This window comes from Carcharodon carcharias, chromosome 32 (genome assembly GCF_017639515.1).
Source record: "Carcharodon carcharias isolate sCarCar2 chromosome 32, sCarCar2.pri, whole genome shotgun sequence".
Taxonomy (NCBI): domain Eukaryota; kingdom Metazoa; phylum Chordata; class Chondrichthyes; order Lamniformes; family Lamnidae; genus Carcharodon; species Carcharodon carcharias.
In genome coordinates, this window is record NC_054498.1 from 14122796 (window position 1) to 14143119 (window position 20324).

A 20324-nucleotide genomic window follows, 5' to 3' on the forward strand; every position below is an offset into this window, starting at 1 on the left:
CGATCTTGTGATATAACCATGTTAAATACAGGTTAAGCATAACTTCCCTATCTTTCAATTCTAACCATCTGGAAATAAAGCCCAGTGCTTGGTTATAACCTTGCTAAGCTGTGGTGCAACTTTTAGTCATTGTATTTATACTCCGAGGTCCCTTTGTTCCTCTACCCCACCTAGGCTCACACATTCCAAATAATTAGTGACCTCCCTATTCTTCTTATCAAAATGCACTGCCTCATGTTTATCTACATTGAACCTAATACTAGCATAATGTAGCACTGTGTTAATGACTGGCGTAGAATGAAAGGACTTCCTGCATTGCATTTCCAACATGGCAAGAGCTTTAATGGGCCCTCTATATTTTAAAAGAGATGAAGAGCAAGTAAGAGGACATATCACCCCTGGCAGCTCTAATGCGCTTCTCAGCAGTCAGTTATGCAGCAGGAATTTTTAGGATCTGCATTTACATCACGTATCAGCTGCGGCTCAGCGTTGGTACTCTTGACTCCGAGTCAGAAAGTTGTGGGTACAGGTCCTACTCCAGAGTCGTAAGTCTAAAACTCTAGACTGAACTCAAGTGTAATACTGATGTAGTGTTGCACTGTCAGAAGTGCTGTCTTTTGAATGGGTTGTTAAACCATGGCCCCATCTGTCCTTTCAGGCGATGTAAAAGATCCAATATCCCTACTCAAAGAACAGGGGTATTGACTCAGTGTCCTGGCAAAAATTTACCCTTCACTCAACATCATTAAACAGATTATCAGGTCACGATCACTATTTGTGGGAGTTTGCTGTGCACAAATTGACTGCTGTGTTTCCTAAATTACACCAGTGACTATGCTAAAGACATACGTCACTGGCTACAAAGTACTTTGGCATGTCCCGCGGTTGTGAAAGTTGCTATAGAAATCCGAGTCTTTTTTTTCCCTGGTTGGGAAATGTTGACAGTCAGGTTGTAGGTAATCATGGGCTGGATTTTACAGCTCTCAGACGGCAGGCTGTGGGGGCATAAAATGCCATGGGTTCCATGCCCACCCCATCCTCCACAATTTTACCAGTGGCAACCTGTGAGACAATTGAGGCCCTTAAGTGGCCATTTAATGGACACTTAAGACCCTCATCCCGCCACCACTGGTATTTAACCAGCAGAGGGAGAGGCCTATGCCAAGCATTTAGCCCAAGATCTTTCGCTGCAGTGGGAGCAAGGGACTGTGCCTCCTTAAAGGCCTACCTTGGCACATCAGAGGGCCCCCTCTTGAGGTCTTCCTCCTCCCTCCCTCTCCCCAGACACCAGTTCTCCTCACCCCCCTGGCCTGTTTACCCCACAACCCCATCCTCCCTGACCACCACCCCTCAACAGGCCTGCCAGCTTGGTCCCGGTTCCAGCACAGCACACCTTCCTGCAGGTCTCGCTGCAGTACCGGCAGTGGCCACCACAACCAGTGACACTGCCAGTAATGGATGACTATCAGCTTCTGATTGGCTAATAGCTCTCTGTGGTGGGCCTTCCTGTTTCTGAGGAACAGAAGTCCTGCCTCAAACTAATTAACAGTCAATCAGGAGTTAAACAGCTGCAAGGCCAGGCCACCAACCAGAGGCGGCTTACTCCCAGATTTTATGTATGGGGCAAGACTACTGTCCTTAACATAAAATCCAGCCCTTAGGAACATAGGAAAAGGAGGAGGCCATTCAGTCTTCAAAGCTGTTCCATCATTCAATTATATCATGGCTGATTTGTCTCTTAACTTCATCCTCCTGCCTTGGTTGCATGCTGTTTGATACACTTGATGGGCTAAAATCCATTGATCTCAGATTTAAAAAGCTTCTATAAGTATGTAAAAAGAAAAAGATTAGTGAAGACAAATGTAGGTCCCTTAGAGTCTGAAATGGGAGAATTTATAACCGAGAACAAGGAAATGGCAGAGCAATTAAACAACTACTTTAGTTCTGTGTTAATGGAGGAAGACACAAATAACTTCCCAGAAATACTAGCGAACCAAGGATCTAGTGAGAAGGAGGAATTGAAGGAAATTAGCATTACTAAAACAATAGTGCTGGAGAAATTAATGGGACTGAAAGCTGATAAATCCACAGGGTCTGATAATCTACATCCCAGGGTACTAAAGGAGGTGGCCATGGAAATAGTGGATGCGTTGTTGTCATCTTCCAAAATTCTGTAGATTCTGGAACAGTCCCCGCAGATTGGGGGGTGGCAAATGTAACTCTACTATTTAAAAAAGGAGGGAGGGAGAAAAGAGTGAATTACAGACCAGTTAGCCTAACATCAGTAGTAGAGAAAATGACAGAGTCTATTATAAAGGATATGTTAACAGGGCACTTAGAAAATATCAACGGGATTAGACAAAGTCAACATGGATTTATGAAAGGGAAATCATGTTTGACAAACCAACTGGAGTTTTTTGAGGATGTAACTAGCAGAATAGATAAGGGAGAACCACTGGATGTGGTGTATTTAGATTTTCAGAAAGGTTTAGATAAACTCCCACATAAGAGGTTAGTGTGTGAAATTAAAGCATATGGGATCGGGGTAGTATATTGTTATGGATTGAGAATTGATTGGCAGACAGGAAGGAGACAGTAGGAACAAATGGCTCTTTATCGGAGTGGCAGACGGTGACTAGTGGGGTACCACAGGGATCAGTGCTTGGGTACCAGCCATTCACAATATATACTAATGATTTGGATGAGGGAACCAAATGTAATACTTCCAGGTTTGCTGACGACACGAAACTTGGTGGAAATGTGAGTGATGAGGAGGGTGTTAAGAGGCTTCAAGTTGATTTAGACAGGTTGGCTGAGTGGGTAAATACATGGCAGATGCAGTATAACATGGATAAGTGTGAAGTTATCCACTTCAGTAGGAAAAACAGAATGGCAGAGTATTATTTAAATGGTGATGGATTGGGAAATGTTGATGTACAAAGGGATCTGGGTGCCCTACACCAGTCACTGAAAGCAAGCATACAGGTGCAGCAGGCAGTTGAGAAAGCAAATGGTGTTTTGGCCTTCATTGCAAGAGGACTTGAGGACAGGAGCAAGGATGTCTTACTGCAGTTGTTCAGGGCCTTGGTGAGACCACACCTGCAGTATCCTGTGCAGTTTTGGTCTCCTTACCTAAGAAAGGATATACTTGCCATAGAGGGAGTGCAGCAAAGGTTCACCAGACTGATTTCGGGGATGGCAGGATTGTCATGTGAGGAGAGACTGGGCCAACTAGGCCTGTATTTAGTGGAATTTAGAAGAATGAGGATATCTTATTGAAACATATAAAATTCTGACAGGACTGGACAGACTGGATGCACGGATGATATTTACTCTGGCTGGGGAGTCACAGTCTCAGGATACGAGGTGGACCATTTAGGACTGAGATGAGGAGAAAATTCTTCACTCAGAGGCTGGTGAACCTGTGGAATTCTCTACCACAGATGGCCATGGAGGTGAGTCACTGAATATATCTGAGAAGGAAATAGATAGATTTCTGGACTCTAAAGTCATCAAGGGGTATGGGAAGAGCGCAGGAGTGTGGTGTTGAGATAGAGGATCAGCCATGATCTTTCATGTTGAATGGCAGAGCAGGCTCGAAGGGCCAAATGACCTACTCCTGCTCCTATTTCTATGTTTCTATGTTCTATTAGGGGAACAGGAGCATTGATGTTGTGTTCACAACCCAACATCATCATGCCAGGTTTTATGTGTGCACAGGACAGCAGCAGTCCCGATTTGCAAATGTAAAATCCCAGCCAAAATAAGGAAAATGTAAAATGGTGCACCACAGCACGTAAAGTGAGGTGATTGGCAACCTCCTTTCTAGATATTGTAATAAGATATTATTTTACTAATGGTTTATTTATTAATTCTAAAATTAAGAATTTGGTTCCATCATAGGCATCTCTAGCAATTTTGTTCTGGTCTTCATGTCTGTTGCTGTACATATTATTGTGAAGATGCTACTGTCAGTGGTTCATGACTTCCTCTATTCCCTGTTGTTACTATAGAAACAGCAACAAAACAAGGACAAATCAGAAAACACCAGACTCCTCAACCTTTCAGGAAATCACTGTATGATTTGCCTAATCCTTATGATCTTTCAGAATAGACAGAACTTAGCCATAATCTCTTTCTTTTGAAACCGTAACTCAAACCAACCCACTTTAATTATTAAGGACCAATGATTCTATCAAATGACCTGAATGTTCTGGGAAATGACTTTTCCACAAAACACAGCCAAACCAGTTGGCAGCAAAATGTGTGGAGAAAGGAAATTGAAAAATCAATAATAGCTTGCATTTATAAATCATCTTTATTGCTACAAACTGACCCAAGGCACTTCATAGTAGCATTATTAAACTATGCTTGACACCAAGGAGGTACTAAGACAGATGTCTAAAAGCTTAGGCAAAGAGATACATTTTAAGAAGTGACTTTAAGGAGGAGAGAGGAGCGGAAACATTTTGGGAGGAAATTCCAGAGCCTAGGGCCCAGGCAACATGGCCACCAATGGTGGAGTGAAGAGCAGCAGAGAAACATAAGAAGTCCAAATTGGAAGGGTGCAGAGATCGCAAAGGGTTGTAGGGCTGTTGAAGAGGATGAGGCTATTGAAGAATTTGAAATCAAGAAGGAGAATTTTAAAATCGAGCTAATATGCAAGAGGCCAGAATTGGCAAGAAGAGGCCAAAGAGCATAATAATGACAAAATAAAAGATGGCAGCGGGAGCATTGAGTGGGGAAATTGGCTTTAGAAGGTTAACCTTTTAGCTATGGAATTAGTGCACAAATTCAATCTTCACTCATTGGATGAGGGATGCGTGAATGAACGGAAGTGTGTCTGGAAAATCTAAAGCCATATTTCGATGGCTACAGGTCAACAGTGCACAGTGTAGCAGAAATTGGCAATCTAAGGCAAAAAGCTCCAAGGGGGGCTGCAAGAGGAGCTAATATAGAATGCATTATCATCAAGGTAGGATCAATAAACATCTTTCACTGCTGTCTGGACAATAGTTAAATTAAATAAATTGAGCTCTGCCTCTCTATAGTAGATGCTAGTAGACATGAGGCCACAGCACTAAGGTTCAGTAATATGGCATTAAACTCACATCTACCTCAGAGGCATAGTGTGACTGGCGTTTGAAATGGAGGTATCATCCAGTCCAGTGCTGGTGAGGTGAAGTTGGATTTAAGTCACGCAAAGGAAGGTTGCCGAGTGACACCATATATGCGTTCATTTTCTGAACACATTTCAATACCAATGGCAACCAGAGAATGACCATAGGTACTCTTCCTCCAGTATTGAAATAATTCAAAGAGAACTTTACCCCGAAGGTCCTGCATCTGATGTGGGAGTACCCAGGAGTGGATAATTAAAGATGTAAAGGTTTCCATTTCCCTTATCTGATGGGACCAGATATTAGGCATGAGTTCGATTTACAGATATTTGCTCTGGATAAACGAGGCTCATGCCAAAGCATAAAAAACTGACTTTTTATTTGCTATACATCAAAAGTATTTAATTTTCCCGCAATGTAGTATACCTTATTGAGAATCACAAAAGCAGATCAACTGAAAAGATGCTGCTATCATTATTAATCATTGCAGTTGATAAACAAGCATCAAAGTTGCCTCTTTTGCAGGTATATGATGTACTCGATAATCATTATTGTTTTATTTATTATTCTCTTCTCTTCAGGGTCTCGGGCACTTTGCAGTATTATCTTACCACGACAGGAAATAATCAAATGAAGGCACACAGTTGAAATGACAAAGATTGCTGCGGCACTTTAGGGAAAACCACTTGGAAAAAGCAGAGCAGTTGCCTTGTTCCACTACAGCAGTTTCTTAGAAATGAATCCCCACCACCATCAGGTCTTTTATAAATCAAACGATCACTAAAAAGAATTAAATTGTCCTTTTATTCCCCCACCGCCCATATCTGTTTCTTTAGGTTTTGTGAACATTTTTGTTCAAAGGTAAACATGATATCAGCGGAGATGGTGGTGTAGCGGTAACCCAGGGACCCGGGTTAATGGGCTCAAATCCCCCCATGGTGGGATTGAAGTTCAGTGAAGATTAATAGATCTGGAATTGAAAGCTAGTCTCAGTAATGGTGACCATGAAACTATTATCAGTTGTGCTAAAAACCCACCTGGTTCACTAATGTCCTTTAGGGAAGGAAATCTGCCATCCTTACCTGGTCTGGTCTAAATGTGACTCCAGACCCACAGCAATGATATTGACTCTTAACTGCCCTCTGAAATGACCGACCAAGCCACTCAGTTCAAGGGCAATTACGGACAGGTAACAAATGCTGGCTTTGCCAGCGATGTGTTGCCCAAATCCCAAAGAATAATTAAAAGAAAAGGAAAGCTTCCAAGGAATAGTACTGAACTTGACAGTCTAATGTTAGGAAACTGAATTAATGTCAGGGGTTATAACATTAACCGGGGGTTATTCAATGATCCTCTCATCTCCATGATGAATGTTAAAGGAAGGAGAAAAGGCTCGTATTTATCTAGCACTTCTCATGACCATCAATGACTCAAAGCTCTCTACAGCCAATGAAATACTGTTGAAGTGCAATCACTATTGTAATGTCGGAGACACAGCAGCCAATTTGCACACAAAAGCTCCCACAAACAGCAATTTGATAATGGCCAGATAATCTGTTTTTGTGATGTTGACGGAGGATAAATATTGGTCAAGTCACCGGGGAGAACTCCCCCCCACTCCTCTTCAAAAATAATGGGATCTTTTACACCCACCCAAACAGGCAATTGAGGCCTCGGTTTAACATCTCGTCCAAAAAACAGCACCTCTGACAATGCACTCCCTTGACTGCACTGGCATGCCAACCTTGATTTTTGTGCTCAAGCCCCGGAGTGGGACATGCACCCAAAATCTTGTAACTCGGAGATAAGAGTACTACTAAGTGAACCATACCTGACACTATGGGTGGTATTTAATAGAGGCAACAGGGGGTCTCACCCGCTGACAGGAGCACCAACAAGAGCCCCATGTCATGCCCTTTGGGGAAGGCCCGCCGGAATTAAGTACCCATCAGGCACTTAGGTGACCAGCAGTGGGTCTTCCCAAGGACCCCAAGGATGGAAATCCCAACCCCAAGAGCTGCTGACCGGAGGCTGGCAGCTGTCCAGACAGCACCAGTGGTGCAGTGGTGGCACCTGGTGGATAATGCACCCAGCAAGAGGCCTAGGATCACTGAGAGACCCAGGCCACAGGTGACTGTGATGGGGGAGGGATGTGGTGGTGAGAGATGAGATTCACGGGGTGGGGGGGGGGTTGCCAGAAATGGGGGGTGGTGATGATAGGGTTCGGCAGCAAGTGGGCTGGCTTTCACTAAGCCCCTTTCCTGACATTGGGTCCCTTAATCAGGCACCAAGTGTCTTTAAACAAGGGACTGCCAGAAGCCTGCAAGGAGCCATGGCAGGACTTGCTTTTCAGGCTTCCTGCATGGTGACTGCCCCACCCACCACTGGTTGAATCCCAGCAGCAGGGGGATGAGGCCTTTAAGTGGGCATTAATTGTAAACAAACCTTCCCACCCAAGACTTAATCAGGGCAGAGTCAGGAAGATGGCAGGATCCCCACCCAGCACCCTCCTGCCCGATTAAATGTCCCACATCCCTTCAAACCCACCTCAGGGAAGGGCATTAAATTCCAACCTATTGTTCAACTTAATTCATTCAACTTTGTTTTAATTATTTTAGTTAGTTCAACTTTCTTGCACGATTGGACACTGACACTGAAGTTTACTTCAATAATTTTTATGTCACCCATAACATAACAAAATCCTTTTCATGAGATTGTGGGTGTCACTGACGTTTGTTGCCCATCCCTAATTGCCCTTGAACTGAGTGGCTTGCCACACCATTTCAGAGGGTAGTTAAGACTCGACCCACATTGCTGTGGGTCTGAAGTCACATATAGGCCAGATCAGGTAAGGACGGCAGATTTGCTTCACTAAAGGACATTAGTGAACCAGATGGGTTTTTATGACAATCAATGATAGTTTCATGGTCATCATTACTGAGACTAGTTTTCAATTCCAGGTTAACAATTACATTTAAATTCCACCAGCTGCCATGGTGGGATTTGAACCCTTGTCCCTAGGACATTAGCCTGAGTCTCTGCATTACTGGTCTAGTGACAATGAAAATGTTCCAAGGTGTTTCATATCTAGGGGGCTATGCAAGTAAAGGGGAGTCATGCCCAAACAGGAGTAAAGCAGAAACCAGGGGAGATATTTATAAGCATGGCCAAAGAAGTAGACATCAAGGAGATTATTGAAAGTGGTGAGAGATGTAGTGCAGAAAAGTTTTGAAAGAGATTCGCAACATGTGGAATTGGGTGGATAAAGGCTCCACCACTGATGGTGGAACACGAAGGGAAGCGAATACATAGTAAACCTGAATAAAAGGGTGAAGAGGATGGAAAGGGAAAAACAACACCATGGATGACTTGTAGACACGGATGAGGGTTTTGAAGTCAACATGAATGGGAAGGCAATAGGGGTCAGTAATAACAGGGAAGAGGAATTGAGTTGTCGAGTTATGGAGAACTTGTGGTTTATGGAGAGTTTTGTCCAGGTTGTCGAGTTTTGGAGGACTTGTGGTTTATGGAGAGTTACATTTGGAAAGGTAGGGAAGAGGGGTTTGTACAAATTGGAGATTAAAAAAGAGACAGGAAAGTGGATTTCTGCACCAGTAGATTGAAGTGGATGATTATTACATAGAAATTACAACATGGAAATGGACTGGTCAGCCCAATCTTTCCAGGTTGGTGATTGGTTGGGCTTAACAAGATGGTTTGAAAATGTCTCCTTTAACTTAAGGTGAAACAGAATGTTAGGTGGTGAGGACATACTAAACACCTCCATTCGGAGACAGGCCCATGCAATCTGTTTATGGGGAAAGAAACTCAAACAGAAACCAATTAAAATATCGAGTGACAGTTTCCACACCTTTCGAAACTGCCTCACAGTAAAGGGACAGCTGCTTTTTGAGACCTAGAGAGAGAAAGAGGCAAATAAGTTATTGCTGGGTGGAGAAGCAAAGCAGTTACTGTTATAGAGAAGAAGGAGGACTGGTTTGTGTTAACAAATAAGCAGGTTGCTTGCGAGAGATGTTTTTCTGTTTGAAATGAAGGGGACAGAACTGATGGGGCTTTAAAGAACAAAGAATCGCCATGGTGAGCCTTGGTGGTGAAAGTCAGACCTGGAAGACGCAGGCTGAGGGGAATGAGTTTTGAAGGTCACTGGAAGTTTTGACCGAGCGTGGTAGGGAGAAGTGAGCCTGTTGGAGAGCTACAATATTGTAACGTTGGAACTATTGCGTCTGTCAGTGCTGGGTGGAGACGTGTTGCTCCTTGCAATTCTTCCAACACAGTGAATCACTATGTTGAGGCAGCTAAGATCCAGGTTAAATATGGTTTTTCAAAGCAGAACCATCTAGTACACAGTCTGAGCAATTATCTGCCTCTTTTTTGGCATATAGTGTCAATCTTTCTGGAGTAACAACAGAAGGTTGGAAACACTCAAGAGGCCAGACAGCATGTATGGAATGAGAGACAGAGTTGTGTTTCAGATCAATGACCTTTCCTCAGAACTGGAAGCAGCTAGAGATTTAACAGCCTTTAGACAAGTGCAACACCAGGGGCAAGGGAGCAGGTGGGGGGAGGGGGAAGAAGGAATGAGCAAACAACAACTTATATTTATATAGTGACTGTAATGCAATAAAAAGAGAGGTATTGCAAAGGAGGAAAGAGATCTGGTGAGACAGAGAGGCAAATTCTGAAGCTAAGGGCTTGGCAGTTAAACGTATGACTACCAGGGGTGTAGTGCTGAATCTTGACGCACCTGAGCTCTAAGAAAACATGTTGGCCATATAATTTCTAAATCTACTATTACATTATTTTCTTAAGAATTAAAACTATGCTTTTTATGTGAAAAATATTAGTGCCCCCATTGCCACCAACCTCTTTCTTACCCCGTCCTCAAACAACCTCCCACATATCCAAATCCCCACTACCTCCAGTCCCCACCCCTTGCCCCAATCTGCTCCTCCACCCATCTCCCCCCTCCACCCCAAACCCTCTCCAACCTCTTCCCCACCCCTCCCCCAAAACCCCAACACCCCCCACTCCCCTCTCCCCAACACCTCTCAATCCCCCCTCACCTCTCTCCGCCCCCAAACCCCCTTCTCCACTCCTCCAACACCAACCCTTCCCCGACACTGCCAACACCCAATCTCCCCAGCCACAGAGCAGAAATGGGTGAAACCGACCTGACAGAAGGCTTCAAAAATCAGGACTATCAGCCTGAAAGTTCTGATTTTTTTTTAAAGTCAGCCTCTCAGGTCCTTAGCTTTGGCTGCTCAGCGTGGATGACGATAGCTTCATTTGAAACACCAAGCCTGGTCTCCCTACACCCAGGCTTCAGTGTTTGGAACCATCTGTAGCTCCCGCACCACCCCCCCCTCTTCTGGGCACTGGTTGGAGGTGCCAAAGCGGCACTTCAGTGAGCAACACCCCTGATGCCCACCAATGGTGGAGTAATTAAAATCGGAGATGCCCAAGCGGCCAGTAGCGGAGCAAAAGATCTGTAAGAGAGTGGAGGGACGGAGTGATTATATGACAGAGGTGATAATGGGGCTGGAACCTTGTGGAGGCGACAGGGGTCTCAGCCGCCAGCTGGAAAGCTGGCAAGACCCACGTGTCGCCTTTCTTCGAGAAAGTCCATCGCACCTTGTGCCACTCAGGCACTTAACAGGCCAGCAGCAGTCGCTCCGTCATGATCAAGGATCCCGGGGACACAAGTCCTGCCTGTCAAGAGCTGCTGGGGCCATCAGAGGCTTGCAGCCCTTCTGTACTCAACAGCGCCACCAGGCAGCTGGAGGCTTCTGCCAGCACCACACCCACCCGAGGCTTCGGCTGAAGAGGTGGAGTTGTCCCAGATAGGTAGTAATTGAAGTAGCGGGCGGGAAAAATGGCATATTACCCGCCAGCTGCAATGGCAGCTTTTCACACCGTATCATCCCAAACCCGCCGCATTATTTATGCATTCCCGGGAACCACGCCGTTTCCATGGTGGGCAGGCTCCGATTCGCCCGCCACACCGTCCCTTCGCCGCTTCATCACGCCTGGCACCCTGTGGCAGTGGTGGTCAGTGCCAATGCTGCACAGAAGAGGTTGGCCATTCAGTGCAGATAGAGGATGAATGATCTCACCCATGCCGCCAGGGTAAGGCAACCATCTCATCTCTCTAAACTCACACACTCACAAGCCCATCACACATTCACTGGCATCTCACTCACTGCCAGCTCAAGGGACATCACCACTCACTCCCTCACACACACCCTCACATGTCCACCTGGCCTCATCTCCTCTGGAAACTGCCTCCTCAGCCCTCACCATCTTAAAGCCACTCGCACAGATCAACTTACGCCCACACACACACACACACACACATATACACACACCCTGGGATACCCCCCTTCCCCAATGCAGCTCTCATCCTGCAGCCTCTTCCCTTGCCTGAGGCCTCTTCTCCCCCTTCTCCAAGCAAGCCCTAGCCCTGCAGCTATGGAAAGCCACCCACACATATGTCTGATCTGGTCGGTAGAGACCTGTCCATGAGCCCCCCTAAAAGTGATGTGGCGCTGTGTGTGAAGCCTGGCGCTGATGACTGCGAGTGCTGCCCGAAGCAAGGTAGGCAGACAAACCTCGAAGTCCCGAGTGAAGTGCAGCCCGCCAGGCGCACACCTTATATATGCTGTTGTGAAACGCGTCGGCGTGTTTTCCAGCCGACGTGGGTGGACGATCAAGGGTGGGGATGAGTCTGGTGGGCTGACCTTATATCGATATGCAACGATGCTCTCAACGTCTGATGGTGGGAAATGCGGCCCACCATCGACAGGCTGAGCGGACAATCGCAAACTGGTTTCATGATGTTGTGAAACCAATTTTTGGCCTTCTCGCCATATTGTCCACTCACGCCACCGAACACGCCCGGCGCCAGCGGGCACAGAAAGTCCTGGCCAAGGAGGGGCACAGGCACTTAGTTATGGTGGACGGAGGCTTGCAGGTGAGGGGGTTGGCAGCAAGGGCAGGGGTGTGGCTCTCAGCACCACCACCTTCCCAATGCCAGGTCACTCGATGAAGCACTGAGCCCTTGAACGGGGGACCCCCTCCTCCCCCGGCAGCTAGCAAGCAAAGACGCCAGGATTTACCCATCATGCTCCCAGCATGATGAGTCCTCTGCCTGGGGTTGAGGCCCTTAAGTGGGATTAATTGCCCACTTAAGGGCATCAATTGGCAGCGGGGTATGACGGTCGTCCACGGACCTTCCCACACTGGACTTAATCAGGGTGAAGATGGGAAGGCGGTGGAGTCCTCACCTGTTACCCTCCTGCCCCACTGAATGCCCCCTGGCCTCGCAGAAGGGCCCAAGATTCTGCTCTGCAGCTGGTAATAGGGAAAATAAAGAAAGAATGGATGGGTCTAGGGAGGTATATGAGTACAGCAGAACCATTACCAGCATCTGCTGTCCAATACAAAGTAAAAGCAATAAACTGTGATCCCGTCAGACATAAAAGCAGCTCTTCTTTGAGGTTGGCATAAATCTTGGTGGAGTTGAACATAGTGAGAGATATAAAGCAAAAATAAATACATGTTAGAAATCAAGTCTCATTTATTGTAACATTATATATTCTAACTGTGGCAAAATGTAGAACCAAAGAGAAGAAACATTCCTCCAGAAGGAGCAGAACTGCCAAAGTCAAATATCAATGCTGCCCCTGCAAGATCCAGATACCATTTTAACTGGCAGTGGGCAGACTGAATATTCAGGTCTGCATAGGGGAAGGTCTATACATCAATGGCAAAATGCTTCCAATTGAAGCAGATCTTGAGTGGCCATCAAAAGGCTGTTGGTAGCAAGATTTTATCTTTCAAGGGGCTGATGGCTACATGGGCCTCCTAAATACTGAATACTTTAGCATTGCGCGTTTTAACAGTTGCTTAATTTTGCAGCTTAATCAGCAGCTTTGGATGAATATGCACAACAAAGACGCTGAAAGCTTTCTCTGAACAGGACACGTTAAAGGTGGCCTCAGAAGATCAAGCCTGATGACTAAGGAAATTTCTCACTTACTGTTAATAAGCAAATCCCTGCTTGGGAACACTTAACATGCTTTTATATAAAATGTAGATTGCAAGTGTTAGTGTTTAACAAAGAACCACCTTCTTATTAAACTAGTATTATGCCAATGAGGCTCCAGTATGAATTTCATTTATCCTCGTGGGAATATGTCTTTAGTATAACACCAAAAGCAAAAGCGACATTTTATTTTAATTGTGTGAATGATAATTCGACTGACCAGAGATGTGATTATTCACAGTAGGAACAATTTCAGGTGTAATGAGGGCTTTGAGGCTCTGCAGTGTTGGGCCTCGAACCTGGGAAAGTTAAGGGATTGATAATATTTACATGCGTTGCCTAGTTCTGGCATTTCCAGCCAGGCTTCATTGGGTGAGGTGAGGAGGCTAGGGAAATACTAGGTCCCTCTATCAAGATACACGAGCACACATATGAGCCTATGAATGCAAATGGAGATTGAAGGCCACTAGACTTAACAAATTCTCCCCATCTCGTAGGCAATCTAACCTCAGCCTTCTACTCTTCAATGAATGCTGTCGCCAGGGGAATAATTGGGAAAAGAAAGCAAAAACCTGCCATCAATTCAGGAAAAATCCTGGAAGTTCCTCTCCATCATTCTAAAGCATACGGACATAAGAATTAGGAGCAGGAGAAGGCCACTTGGCCCCTTGAGCCTGCTCCGCCATTCAATAAGATCATGGCTGATCTGATTGTAAGCAATTAATCAAACTCCTGTTCACCACAGTGGCTCATGACATATTACAATATAACCAACCCTTACCCACTTATATATCCTCCAAGAGAAACCACCCATTGGTTATCTATGATATCTACCAAGGAATAATGAGATTAGATGACACCAGGCCTGAATAGAGAAAGGACTGGGAAAAATAAAAGCAAACTAAACAGCTAATGTTTAACATAACAAAAATAAAAATAGCTGGAAAAACTCAGCAGGTCTGACAGCATCTGTGGAGAGGAATACAGTTAACGTTTCGAGTCTGTATGACTTCATCAGAACTAAGAAACATATAAATGAGGTGAAATATAAACTGGTTTAAGGGTGGGGGGGGTGTGGGACAGGTAGAGCTGGATAGAGGGCCAGTGATAGGTGGAGGAACAGAAGAGATTGCCAAAGATGTCATAGACAAAAGGACAAAGGAATGTTGACGGTGGTGATATTAGCTGAATAATGTGCTAATGATGACATTAAGAGTAAGAAGCAGGATGACCAAGTGACAGATAGCTCTAGTGGGGCTGGGGTGGGGGGAAGGGATCTAAATAGGCTAAAATGTGGAGATGAAACAATGGATGGAAATACATTTAAAAATAATGGAAATAGGTGGGAAAAGAAAAATGTATTTACATATTATAAATAATTGGAAAAAGGGGGATCGGAAAGGGGATGGAGGAAAGAGTTCATGATCTAAAATTGTTGAACTCAATATTCAGTCCGGAAGGCTGTAAAGTGCCTAGTCAGAAGATGAGGTGCTGTTCCTCCAGTTTGCGTTGAGCTTCACTGGAACATTGTAGTAGGCGAAGGATGGACATGTGGGCATGAGAGTAGGGTGGTGTGTTGAAGTGGCAAGCGACAGGGAGGTCTGGGTCATGCTTACGGACAGACCGAAATTAACATAACATGTTAACTAAAAGTTTGGCTAGATCCATTGGGCTGAGTGGCTTGTTCCTGTGCTATATGCTCCATGTAGGATCATAAGACCATAAGAAATAGGAACAGGAGTAGGCCATTTGGCTCCTAAAACCTGCTCTGCCATTCAAGAAGGCCTGGCTAATGTGGTTGTGGCCTGAGTTCACTTGTAGATCAAAAATCCATCTAACTCAGTTTTGAATGTTTTCAATGACCTAGATTCTGCTGCTCTCTGGGCAAAAGAATTCCAAAGATTAACATCCACCTGAGAGAAGAAATTCCTCTTAATCTCCGTCTTAAATGGGAGACTCCTTACTTTTAAACTGTGCCCACTAGTTCTGTTTTCCCCCCATGAGAGGAAACATCTCCCTGCTTCTCCCTTGTCAACCCCCCCAAGGATCTTATATATTTCAATAAGATCACCTTTCATTCTTTTAAACTCCAATGAGTATAGGCCCAACCCACTCAATCTTTCTTGATAAAACAATACCTTCATCCCACGAATCAGCCTAGTGAACCTTCTCTGCTTCCAATGCAAATATATCCATCCTTAAGTAAGGAGGCCAAAATTGTTCACTGTACTTCAGGTGCAGTCTCACCAATGCCCTACAGCTGTAGCAAGGCTTCCCTACTTTTATATTCCATACCTCTAATTACATCCATGAAACCTATTGCAGGTTTTTTTTAAACTATTATTCTGATAAGTTTGATTGACGCTTTCCCATCTTTCAATAACTGTTTCCCGTTTGCCTCACCCCTTCCATGGCCATGATATTGGAAGAACATCTGCTCCCACACCTCTATGAGTTTGTTGCAGGTTGAGATCTTTCCAACACGATACCCAGTGTAACTGAGCCAAAGGGTTTTGCTAACTGAAAATGGTTGGAACTGCACTACCGAAAAAATTATTTGGTTGGCACTTCTTGGATATTCAATTCAAGTTTGCACAGCAATTTTTTTTAAGGACAATACAAATTGCTATACAATATGAGGTCAGTGTTAAATTGGTAATCAAAGGGAAGAGGTATTCTAAGCTCTGGAATTCCCTCCCTACACCTCTCCAACTCTCTACCTCGTTTTCCTCCTTTAAGACATTACCCTACCTTGTTGCCCAAGCCTTTGTCATCTGACCTAATATCTTCCTTATGTGGCTCAGTGTCATACTTTGTTTTATGATGCTCCTGTGAAGTACCTTGACACGTTTCCTTGTAGTAAAGGAGCTATATAAATGTAAGTTGTTGTTGTGTTTGTGCTGTGAATGTTGAGACGTAAGTTTTCAAATCATCGGCTACGGATCCTATGGGGTCCATCAGTCCACTATTATTCAATATTTATTAACTCACTAAGTGCACTAATAAAGAAGCTGCTTTCTGCAAGAATACCCCTGCCTTGCAGACTTCAGGACAGGGAATTTCTGGGAGTATGTCAGTACAACTTTTGTATTAAAGGAGGTACAAACACTATAAGCGTTAGAAGCGAATGAACCCCTAAGGGGAAATGCTTTTAATGTTTTAACATCTCAGCTTCTTACCACTGGTATCAGGTCATGTTGGCCTGGGTTGAGGCTCATTGTCAGCAGTCTTTGTTTTTATTGCAGTTCCTGACAGATATTCCACTGCAGCAGAAAGAACTTCAGTTTACGTTCAAGACAGAAATCAATAGATTTCTGGATACTAATGATATGAAGGGATATGGGATTAGCAGGGAAAAAATGACATAAGAGGTAGATGATCAGCCATGATCTGCTTGAATGGTGAAGCAGGCTCGACAGGCCGCATGGCCAACTCCTGCTCTTATTTCCTATGTTGCTATGTTAACCTTCACAGGCAGTCTTTTAGACATCCAACTCTTAACCCATGATTTAAAGTATAGAGGCGAGCCATGTACCTTTTAATTTAATTTAGTGAATTGCGGACACCACTTTATGCATTAGATAAATTCATTTCTGTCTCACAGATTGCTCATTACAGTTTCCAAAACATTAGCCTCTAATTTCTGAAGACTAGAATATTCTGGGAGAGTTGGTAAGCCTCGTCAGGATACCATCTCTGCTCTTCAAATCGTGGTGTAGGATAATTTATATCTGCCCGAACAGGCAAATGGGGACTTGATGTAACATCTCATGCCCTGAAAGATATTGTAAGACACTGAAGACAAGTTAATTGCTGCAGCACGGCTCGAAGCATCAAAGTTCTGACTTAGAAGCTACGACTGCGTTGATTTGGAGGAGAAAATTTGAAAAGCCTAAGCTGAATGTGAACTTTTGAAATGTCACAATAAATATTGGCACTGCAGAGAATTTAAGGTACAGTAGGAGGAAGCCATTTTGGTTTTATCTGGGTATTAGCCCAGGGGAGATCAAAGGAATACCACAGAACCAAAAGCAACTAATATGATCCATTTGTCCACTCCCAAAGTTTGAAAAAATGTTTTGTGCCATCTCTCATATCCCTCAATTCTGCTTACTGTCAAAATTTTATCCAGTTCCCATTCAAATTTTCCCACCTTATCCTTCATCAATGCCTGTCTTGATAATCCGTTCACTATTTCTCCCACCTCCAGGTAAACTGCCTATTTACCCTTCCTCTTATAGATTTGAGCCTTTGCTATGGAGTTTATGAAATGTGCCAGACGTCCAAGGATGAAGCCACTTCAATGATCACAAGCCCAGTTACAAAGATCGCATTCTGCTGGCTTGTGTTTCACTGAAGTCAAACTTCAAGCTGAGCAACTGGGCTACAGGTGCCCCTGTGACACCATTGCTTCAATCAATAACAGGAAGCTTTTATATCTGGCGTTGTTCTTAATCTGTGACATCTTGGTCTTCTAAATTTATTTGTATCATTTCTACCTGGCTTTGGAAGTACAGGGAAACCCAGTTTTCACAAAGGTACAAAATGTGAGTGTGTTACAAAGATGTGCAATGAGAGAAAACCATCATCATCTCAGAAAAACAAACCATGCGTTTATTAAAGCCCATCACTCTGGTGATCTAAAACTCCTCACAATTTTATTTTCCCATGGATGGTTTGTGGGAAGAAGCTCAATCGAATGTATATATCAACATATATCAATTTAAAACTGATTTTAATTTACATCCTGCATGTATTGATTTTTAAAAATCGAAATTTGACAGAGATGTTTCTCCGAGTACTGATGTCCAAGGCTTGCACTAAGTCATTGAACAGTTTCTAGCTGGAATATTGACTGGAATGTTAAAGTTTGCAATACTGAGACTAAGTGAAGCTTCAACACATTGAAGACCTGTTGCTATTAATTGAACTGTTTTAGGGGTCTCAGAATTTAATCTGTAGAATCTGGAGTGTGAGCATAATGGAGCTCAGGATTTACCTTTTCTGTACTGTTTTTCAGCTTGTCCAACTCTATAATGACCTTTTAATGACCTCCTATCAAGGCTGAAAGTTTTCCTAAATATTGAAGGTCCTTTCATAGCGAAATCTGTCTCAGAACTTTTATTAGAAACAACCCCAAACCATCTGGTCTCTGGATCGTCAGAGACCAGACATATGATCCAAGATGCATGGTGGGATCTGCTGTGCTGACTTCAGTGGGAATTGTCTGGGAAATTTGCCCGGAAATGTCGGACAGTTCCGTAGTACCTACCTGGATAGTTACCCAAGGAATGTTAGAAAAAATCCTAATCTAATTTCTGGATAACTGCAGAACTGACCCCCAATCACTCACATTGACCCCTGACTCCCCCCCTCTCAATGCCACCCCTCCATCTAATCCCCCAAGCCCCCAGCTACTCCCCGACTCCTGATTCCCCCTGACCCAACTCAACACGACTTTCCCCACCAACCACCCGAACACCCCCCAACCAGACCTAACTAGACCACGATCCATTTAGCACCACACCCACTTACCACTTCACCCCCCTACCATCCTACCCACCTGCCATTCTACCCACCTCTCACCTGCTACCACACCCACCTACCACTTCATCCTACCCACCTGCCATAATAAATAGACCCCATCACAAATTTCACATGGCTCCTGTGCCCATGTATACAGGCCCCTTTGTGTGAATTGTGTATTAATTGGACGTTTAATGGTATTCAGATATTCAGGCATTTTTCTGTTATGTTCTCAAGACTGCGGTTGAAGTTTTGCTTCTATTTTATGGATGTCCTCCTGTGCTTCACGCTATACATTTAAATGTGCTAAGTTTGAAATCACCATTGTGCTGTGAACCGCACACTTGATTAGATAGTGTGCAACCCACATCAGCTGCAGTTCAGAAATGCTGCAACTGCATTTAAACACCCTGGATTCAGGCATGCCCTCGAGTTGAAGTGGGTATTCAGTACATGATACAAACTTGTACAGGACATGTTGCAGGGTCATTATTAAGAATATGATCCAAGAACTCAAGGACACATTTTTCTTTCAGCATTGAACCTCGAAGTTATCAAGTCATTTAATTTACAACATTTTTTATAACTATCACAAGAATATAGAGTTTAACAGTCCATAAGCAATGCTCTATTATTCATGACCATTTATGCAACGCATACTGGAATTTTAAAACGTGAGGAAAATGTACCTAAATATCAGATAATACACCTTAATTAAAACAAATCCTAATTCTATAAGTATACCTCAAGCCAGCTTTACACTTAAGCATTGCAAGTAATGAGTAAAGAATGCTATTAAACATTTTGACATGTTAGTATCAAGGCTGTTCACTGTCAACCATTTATACTGTTAATTTTGCACTATAATTTAGGTTCCAATCAATAATGGCAGCCAAACTCCAGTCAGATCCTGTTCTGATTCTCGAAGACACCAAAAACAGATGGCATTAGATTGCCTCAGGGAGGTTCTCTCACATCACTGGGGCTTGGCACCGTGGAGTATAGCTCCAATGTGACATGATTGTCTGTTAAAATCCTGGGGACTGCACAAAACATGCTGTGGAGTCTATTTAACGGTTTGGAAAAGGGCACATTCCTGTCTGTACTCTTGTTGTGTTAAAGCTGGTGGGTGGTGGGGCATGAAGGGGTGGGGGAGGTTGGGGTAGCTTTGTGCTTGTGGGCAGACAAGGAGAGTCAGCCTCAAAAGATCATGGATCTGCACAAGATAGTTACAGATGAGAGAACATCTGTTCCATCCATTCTGGGTCAAAATCCTGGATCTCCTTAACAGCAATGTGGGTGTACCTACACCACATGGACTGTAACAGTTCAAGAAGGCAGCTCACCACCACCTCCTTAAGGTCAATTAGCAATGGGCAACTAATGCTGGCCTTGCCAGCGATGCCCACATCCCGTGAATGAATAAAAAGAAAACACCCACCAAGCAAGATCCGATGTTCCCCAGCTCCCCACTCCTGCTCAACCAATGCAGCATAAAAAGCCATAAGCCCTAAACCCTGAGATCCAGTACTATGTATTTTAAATGTTACATGTGTATCCAGCACTAGCACAAGAAAGGTTACCATTTAGGACAAAGGAAAATAAAGTAGTTG

The 20324-nt window shown here is 44.1% G+C and overlaps 1 protein-coding gene across 1 annotated transcript in view; it reads right to left on the reverse strand.

The window, feature by feature from the left end:
• Window positions 1-20324, reverse strand: part of LOC121271970 (potassium/sodium hyperpolarization-activated cyclic nucleotide-gated channel 1-like) — a 315889-nt gene that overhangs the window by 193615 nt on the left and 101950 nt on the right. The window lies entirely within an intron of this gene.